The following is an 8,049-nucleotide window of genomic DNA, read 5'->3' as shown; positions in this document are numbered from 1 at the left end:
CTAGAGCGGCTCCTGTGGGAGCAGAGTATTAGTGAGTTCTGTGAACAGGAAAAAAAAAGATGGCTTGTACAGCTGTGTACCTTAGTGACAGCTTCGCCCTGAGGAGCTCCCCTCCGGAGTGTGGAGCATCCACCCCGCGTAAGTAAAGCGAAGTTGTTACAGCCACGTCTGCTCCTGAGAGCTCACACGTGAACAGCTATGGCAGCAGGACTGGGATTGATGCAAAGTAATTTATTTCATGAGAACGGGGAAACAGTTGCGTATTTTCCCAGGTTAAGATGTATACTTTTTAATATATTTTGTGGAATTCTGTATCCGGTCAGAGCGCTGGTCCTAAATTTGCAGGATTAAAATTGAGGTTATGGGAAGTTGAAGGAGTAAATTGCTTGAGTGGTGCAAATACCTCTTCTCTGCCATTAGCAAAGCAAAGTTTTCTCCCTTCGGTGGGTGTAACAAGTTCTTCCTAGTAAGCATAGGAAGAGTAGACTCATTTAATTAGGATTGTACTTGTTTACTTCATTGTTACTTTAACTGGATGACTCTATTCCCCTGCATTGATTGCAGTTCTAGTTGTTAATGTTTCTCGGGTCACACTGCCTCTGAAATACAAATCAACTAAGATTTTGGTTTCTAAAATACAGGTTCTCGAGAAGTGAATCCTTATGAGGCCACGAATCATAGAGTCACAGAATGGTTTGAGTTGGAAGGGACCTTAAAGATCATCTTGTTCCACCCCCCTGCCCTGGGCAGGGACACCTCCCACTAGAATGAAACAATCATCACTTTAGAATTGCCATAAAGCTTTACGTTTTAACGAGTTCATTAATGTAAAGAATTAATTTTAGGCCTTTAAGATGGGATTTAGAAAATAATTTTTGAATATATGAAGAGAATTATCTATTATATTAATTTGGGAGGAAATGAAATGACGACTTCATCTTCAGACGTGCTGAAGTTGAAAATTACTTTCTTCAGAAGGACCATAGCAGTGGATCGAAATGGAAGAACATCGTTCTAATTCTGATGTTTACTTTTATGTTCAACTCTAATTTGTGTTTTTTTGAAAGCAAAATGTCTCCAGATTTAAAACAACAACAAAAAATGGAATAATAAGGTTTTGGTGTGGAAAACATCTTGCTGGAGGCTCTAAGCTACTCTTCCAAGACGAATCTCGCTGCCCGAATCTCGCTGGCCCTGCTGTTCCAGAGGGTGGCGTTAACCCTCTGGCTTTTCAGCCACGGCGGGGGTTTGTCAGGGAATTAACTGCTCAGATAAGAATCTTTGCTTGAAGAAAATAATCAGTTTCCGAGTCTTTGTAGTTCCAATGCATACAAGGGAAAGGCTATAGATATTAGGTTGTTATTGATGACCTAAACCAGACTCTGGTTGTTTGGGTCTGTATGTAGAGCTGCCATGGTATATCTAAATTGAATATTCAGTACCAAAAGCAGAACCTGTCTGTTGTTCATCTCTTTAATTAAAAAACAAATAATATATTCATAGGATAGAGGCATTTTAACTCCAAAAGCACGCTTCTGCTGGGATTCAGTTTCCCCTTCAAGGAAGCGTTGACATAAAACTTCCAGCTTGTTGTGCTGCAGCTTTCATAATGATTAATTACTACTTCTCTGATCCACTCGGATTGTGTGAAGGAGATAATGTAAGCGCAAGCAATTAAGAAAGCCAAGAGTCTGAACTAATGCTTTGCGACGCCACGCGGCTCTGGTTTCACAGACACCTGAGATTGCTGCAGTCGGATGTAACCGGGGTTGGTAGGTGGCCGTTGCGTGCCCCGGCAGCGGCTGAGCCAAGGCCCTTGCTTGGCTCCGGAAAAGGGGAGGGAAGCAAGCTCCGACCTGTGCATCTGCATCAACGCCTCTTGGAATCCAAATGCTTAAAGAAAGCTCAAGGAAGTTTTCTCAAATGAAGTGGTTTACAAGTGGTAGTATGAATGTGGTATTAAAATGCTTCAAAATCCTGCACGTCTCCATAAATCTTAAGTATTGGGCACCTAATTCTGCTTTAAACTGGTTTAGAAAACAAAGACGAGTAGTGTTAGCACTTTAGACATTTCTTTTGCCGAACACAGCAGCGCACCTGAGAGCACGGTGCTGACGTTGTTCAGGAACGATGGATGCCAAAGATTGGACTTGTCAGTGTAGGTCGATGTGCAGCGCTGTCACACCGTCACCCTCTGGCACAGCCCCGTCACCGCTTGGGTTGTGTTCAGCATTGGGAGTCCCAGACCTGGAGTTACCGGAGGGTTCTACCGGAACCATGCTAATGGCTCCACGGAGAGGTCTGGAAGATAATGTGAACTAGGGAAGCAGTTAATTTTTTCTGCCTTTGTTTGCAGACTTTCAATGTGGCAGAATCAACATTGCTAGTTGTAACTTTTTATCTGAAGAAAATGATCCTTTACTCCCTTCTCCCTGACAATTAATTATGATGATGTTTGCTGAAGGTTTCTAGAGTTGGAGTGTTACAAGCCCAGAAGGTGGCAGACTTGGGATCGATGCCTGTAGGAAATGCCGCTTCCTCTGCATTGCAAGATGCTGCGTATGGCGTTGCTGCTTGTGTTCCCTTAATCATTCTTGTTCGGCAGTTTTATTTTTTTTAGGCTAAGTATCTTTCAAAGAGGGAATTGCTGAATTTCTCCCAAACAAAAGCAGTTTCATTCAGTTCTAAGAATTTTGTTAATACAAGTTGAGCTTTTGTTCTTTCTAATTTTGGGTTGTCTTAATTAAGACACTCTGGTTCCTTTCTTTTGGAACAAAAGCTGAAATAGCAATGTCCAGCGCTAAAAGAAAACAGTTGTTTCTGTGCAGAGGGAAGCTGAATTAGGTCGCACAAGCTGCCTTTGAAAAGTGTTTGATTTTTCGGGATGAATATTCACTAATGAAACCGTCAGTACTTGTTTATTGTAACACTCAGTGAAGCTTTATGACGTGTAAAAATGTCATCCTTGTCTCAGCTTTGCCAAGTGGCTAAAAACAAAAAAAACTCCTTCAAAATACACCAGAAAGGTGGTTGCAACTAAAAGGTGATAGGAATAATTTTGCAAATGGGAATGGTGGGCATGGGTTTTGGGAGGGCAATACATGCCTGGGCAGAGGCCCGGTAATTAATGTCGGTATCTCAACGCAGACTTAACACACGCTTTTTGGTGGCAGGGCAAACTTGGATGTTGCACTCAAGTTTAAATGACCGTATTGCTCTTAAATGGTAGGATAAAGGTGGAGATGAATGTCACTTGCTTGATTAATAAAAACTGTTCTACGATGATTATGAAGCACTAAATACTACCAATTAAACCCCCTCTTTTCCAGAGGAATCAAATTATTATCCATGAAGGACTTGGTATACTGACTGTACTTTGGAGATTATTAGAAAGTGAAGATGTTCACAATTTGCCGATGGTGTAAAGGACTAAGTTCCTGTGCCCATAGGCAGAGATGGAGAAGTGGAAAAAAATCCATTTTATTAGAGATCAGTCACTGACTGCACAGAAAATCTCTTAAATCCAAAACAAAGGCAAAAGGCTCTTGGTACCTCTGCCAGGCCCAGACCTGGATTTATCCCGCTGAGGTGTGGGGGTCGGTAAGGAGAGTGATGGAGACTTTATCATCTGTGCTGTAACCTCACCGTGTGGCTCCGCTCGGCAGCTGTCGGCTGACAACACCCTCTGGCACCAAGTGTTAGTTCCTGTTGTAATGGGCAGGGTTTGAAAGGACCAGGTGGTGTATTGGCCGTTGGTGTATGTAAGAGCTTGGGGTTACTGCATTAATACTGAAATTTGTGTGCATTACAAACCTGACTTGTTGCAGGTTTATTTTCCTGGGAAGAGCACACATGCCCCAGAAAGATAGTGGATTGTCAGTAGGCAACTCTAATTAGCAGCTGTTTAACTAGCTGCATTAGGATGTGTTGAGCGATACCTTGCGATGCTGTTTTGCTGGACTGAGAAATTGCCAGTGAAATTGGCATGATCTGAACTACTTCCAATTTAGCAAAAGCCTGTCAAAATCCTTCCAAGTCACCTTTTAGCTGAACAGAAGCACAGCACAACTATTAACAGAATGTTGTCCTATGTAAAATATTTTTAGCATGGTTTCCTCTGCTTTTGCATTTTTGCTCTGTCGTGTTCTCCCCTCCTTGTAAATAACTTGAATCTTTTTGCCAACTTCAGTAAGAAGAAAGATCTCACAGATAGCTGACAATACCAGTTGTGTGAAAATTAGTGGCTTGGCGGAGACAATAAATCCAAAGATTTCCTCTGCTTTAGGTAGGGATTGCCAAGGAAGTTTGGCGGGTTTGCCGGCAAGACGGGCCAAACAAAAATCTGTCGGTCTGCACCGATGGGACCTGGCATCGCATTTGCTTCCTTTTGCTCAGGCAGCAGTTGGAGGACATAAATGGGAGCCGAGCCTGCTGTGTGCGCAAAGGGACCCTCGGGGGGGCGCGGGGTCCGTGGGCTCGGCGGTGGGGAAGGTGGGAAGAGAAGACCAAGCCTGCAAGGAATCAGGATTTATTAGTTCCGCTGTGTACAGCTCTCTGGAGTTGGGGCCATACGCACGGAGTTTATAGCCAGTGATGGAAGACTTGAAATGATTTTTCCTGTTTAAAAAAAGAAAGGAGAAAAAAAAAAAAAGCCCAAACTTTCCCTTGCATGTAGAAGACCCGTGTAACTAAAGAAATACTCTGCAAGGGAATGAGCCAAACTAGCTGAATATAAAGTTCTGTCATATGGAATGCTGTTGGAAAAAAAAAAAGGAATATTGTTTGAACTGTTGTCATGTTAGTGATAGCTGTAAGTAAAACAAATTCACAAGCATAATTAAAAAGTGAACTTTTTGAACGTTTGCAATTCCCCACCAGAAATGCAGGGGAAGGATCGGTTTGGTTACGTTAACAACAAACGCGACATTAAAGCAGTTGAGGTCAGTTGTTTTACGCTGGCCCATTTCATCCATGGAAAGAAGGAATGCAGTGAGTGTACTTCATCTTTTTTTTTTTTTTAAGCCTGCTAAGGGACCTTTAAAACTTTGCTTATAAAACACGGTTTATACAATTTTTCATCCTCCCCTCCAGCTTCCCACCTTCTGAAAAAATAAAAATCGGCTCTTTCCCTCCAAAGGCCTGCTGTACCCTACATGCTCCATCTCTTGCTGTAAAAACACTGGTTATCGCAGGGGCAGCGCGACCATGCCCACGCACTCAGAGGGAACTAGTGTTTTCTGACTTCCTTTTCTAGGCCTGTGGGGTTTTATGGGTTTATTGGAAGAAGACTACCTTTTTTCTCGGTTTAGGGCTTTTTTTTCTTTCCCCCCTCTATTCTCTGAATAAATGTAGTGCCATGAATAAAATAAACACTGCTGTCAGTCTCTCTGCATATTTTTCAGTGTGCTTCATTATACAGGATTCTTTCAAAAGAAATATAACCCACAGTCTTGGCTGGTTCCCAGCACCATTAAAGGTCTACTGGCACTTTTCTTAAGCGTATGAGGTTTTGCTTCTATTTTTTAATAGAAATTAATTTCACCTCCCTGCTATGCAGAATGTCTGCTGCCCTTCAGCCCAGATGTGGCTGTAAGGTAACAGCCACTTGCAAACGTCCTGAAAAGGTTTTGGAGGTGAAAGGAGTCGGTGACTGCTTCATAGTGATGGAGGCAGGGGAAACGGACTAGTACACAATACCGAAGGAGATGTCAATCGCTAATCCTGGAGTAAAAGAAAAAAAAAAGGTTGGTCTGTGAATGGCTCATTGTTAATAGCATATAAAGTCACGTTTGTAAATCTGCACAGTGAGGGTCTAACTAATTTTGTTGGCAGTGTTGCCTTCCTTGGTTTTGGTTTTTTTAGGGGATTTTTTTTCTTGGTTGGCTTGGTTTTGAAGGGGAAATGCTGTTTCCTGATAGTGACGGTGCAATTCCAGGAGTGACACTTTCACCTGTCCCTTAAGAGGTGAAGCCAGCCCCATCCATCCCCTTTGGGACAGGTCCTGTGGTGACCTTCTGCTCCCAGCCATGAGCCCTGGTGGCTGCCCCACGATGCTCACACGGGAGGGCAATGTGACTGTCACACAGCATACGAGGCCTGTCGGGCTTTCCATCTATTTTCCAAAGCATAAAGGCTGTAATGCAGGTGAAGGTATTGAAAGTCCGCAGGGGCTAACGTTATAGTGTATCTGCCGGGCAGGAGTAGGGATCACTGACCCTTTCTGCTACTAGAGCTGCGCTTTTTTAACCAGAGGAAAAGCCGAGAGTTGCTCGCTGTGCTCTGTCAGTATGTGCCTGAAGCACCCCCACCAAACCTCAGGTTTGAGAAGAGGGCACTGCGCTGTCAGCCCCTGAAACCATTCTTGGATATTCGTGGAAGAAGCTTTTATAGGGTGCCCTTCAAATGAGTTTCTTTTTGTCCTCCTCTCTGCTTTTCTGGGTACTTTCCTCAGTCAATCTGACTGTGCTTTGACACCTAGCTGAGGAATTCAGTTCTCGTTGTTGTCCCCGAGGTGCCTTTATGCTGAGTGGCCTTACCCTGGGAGGCTGCAGAGTGCTCTCCAGTTGGGGATGGACATGGCCAGGTAGGAATCGTACCCTTCAGCAGCAGCCAGAGATAACTGACTCCATGACTCCCTTCTGTCCAGTTTTCCTGTTGCTTAAAGTCCATGTCAGAACTTGCAGCTTATTCCTGGTGTATTAATTCCTAACTCTGACTCAGCAAAATGATTTGCCTGCTTCCCATGCTGCTCGTGGCTACAGAAGCAAAGTCTGCATGCCACACTCCCACACTGTGAAAACGGACAATTTACTGAACTAAGGCCCTTAAAAAATCCAGATGTTTTCCTAAAGCAAGTTCTTTATTAGCTTTTTAGAATGGGGTGGGGTTTGGTGTTTTTTTTTTTTCCTTCAACTGAAAAGTTGAGAAAAAGCTTCAGCATTTTTTACATTGAGAAATTCAAGGGGGAAAAAAGCCTCCTCTCTGATGCCAGAGTTAAACTCTAATCACCGCTCAGCTCTCTTGGAATTTGGCAGCATACCAGTGCTCCTTCCCTTTGGTAGGTCATGTGGAAATACCGGAGCGTTCTCTTAAAGAACCTCTCGGCTCTTTTCAGGTACTCGCACAGATGTAACTTTCCTGTTAGGATTCTCATTCCTTTTGCACTCTTAACTGCATTTAAGCACCATTCGTCATAAGCACCGTTCAGATCTACAAAATTTTATGTATAAACATTAAAATACTTTTAAGTGTGTTAAAGCTACATAAATGCAGCTTTAAAAATCTGGTTTAAAGTTGATTTTCCTATTCAGTTGCAATAGAATCACACCCTTTAATCTTGAAAATAAAACTTTAATGTGCTTAATGAAATGAACCCACAAGAAGTTCACAAGTTTATGGAAGGCTGTACGAAGAGCTGAGATGAAAGTTGGGCGATGAGGGTTGTTTTCTTCAGTTTGATCAGTGATAATATTTAAGATTCTCTTTCCACTGCTTTTTACAGCTAAATCACCAGTTGGTTTTAATTTATCACCACTGTCCTGGGGATTCTTTCCGATGGGGAGTTTTTAATTCTGTCAAAGCTGGCTTAACAGTTCTGTAAAACTGTAAAACCCCTCTGTGCTGTTTCTTCCTTGTTTTCACTATTCACTCATATTTTAGCTGGATATGGAATCCTCGCTAATGAATTCCACGATCTGATTAGCTTGATACTGTGGTGGCGTCTGGAATGCTGATTACTGACCTGGTTCCCCATTTCCCTAGTCCTGGTGGGCAGCCACACAATGGAACAGCAGCCCGTGCTTGGAAAGCTTACGAACTTGCAAAAACAAAGTTATCTGAAAGCAACGTGATCTGCCTCGGATGAATGCGGTGACCTTTTTACTGGATCAATACTTTTATTTACATATTAAACGTAGACATTTTTTTTCCTTCAAGTGCTACAGAGCAGGCTGAAAAGGTGCCGTATCAGGCAAGAATGTGTGTAAAGGATTCCTTTGTTAAGTGTTGGCAGCAACCTCGTGAGCCCTTGCCAAGTCTGTCCAGCCCACC

This window comes from Larus michahellis, chromosome 4 (assembly GCF_964199755.1).
Source record: "Larus michahellis chromosome 4, bLarMic1.1, whole genome shotgun sequence".
NCBI classification, from domain to species: domain Eukaryota; kingdom Metazoa; phylum Chordata; class Aves; order Charadriiformes; family Laridae; genus Larus; species Larus michahellis.
Note: the sequence above shows the minus strand (reverse complement) of the source record.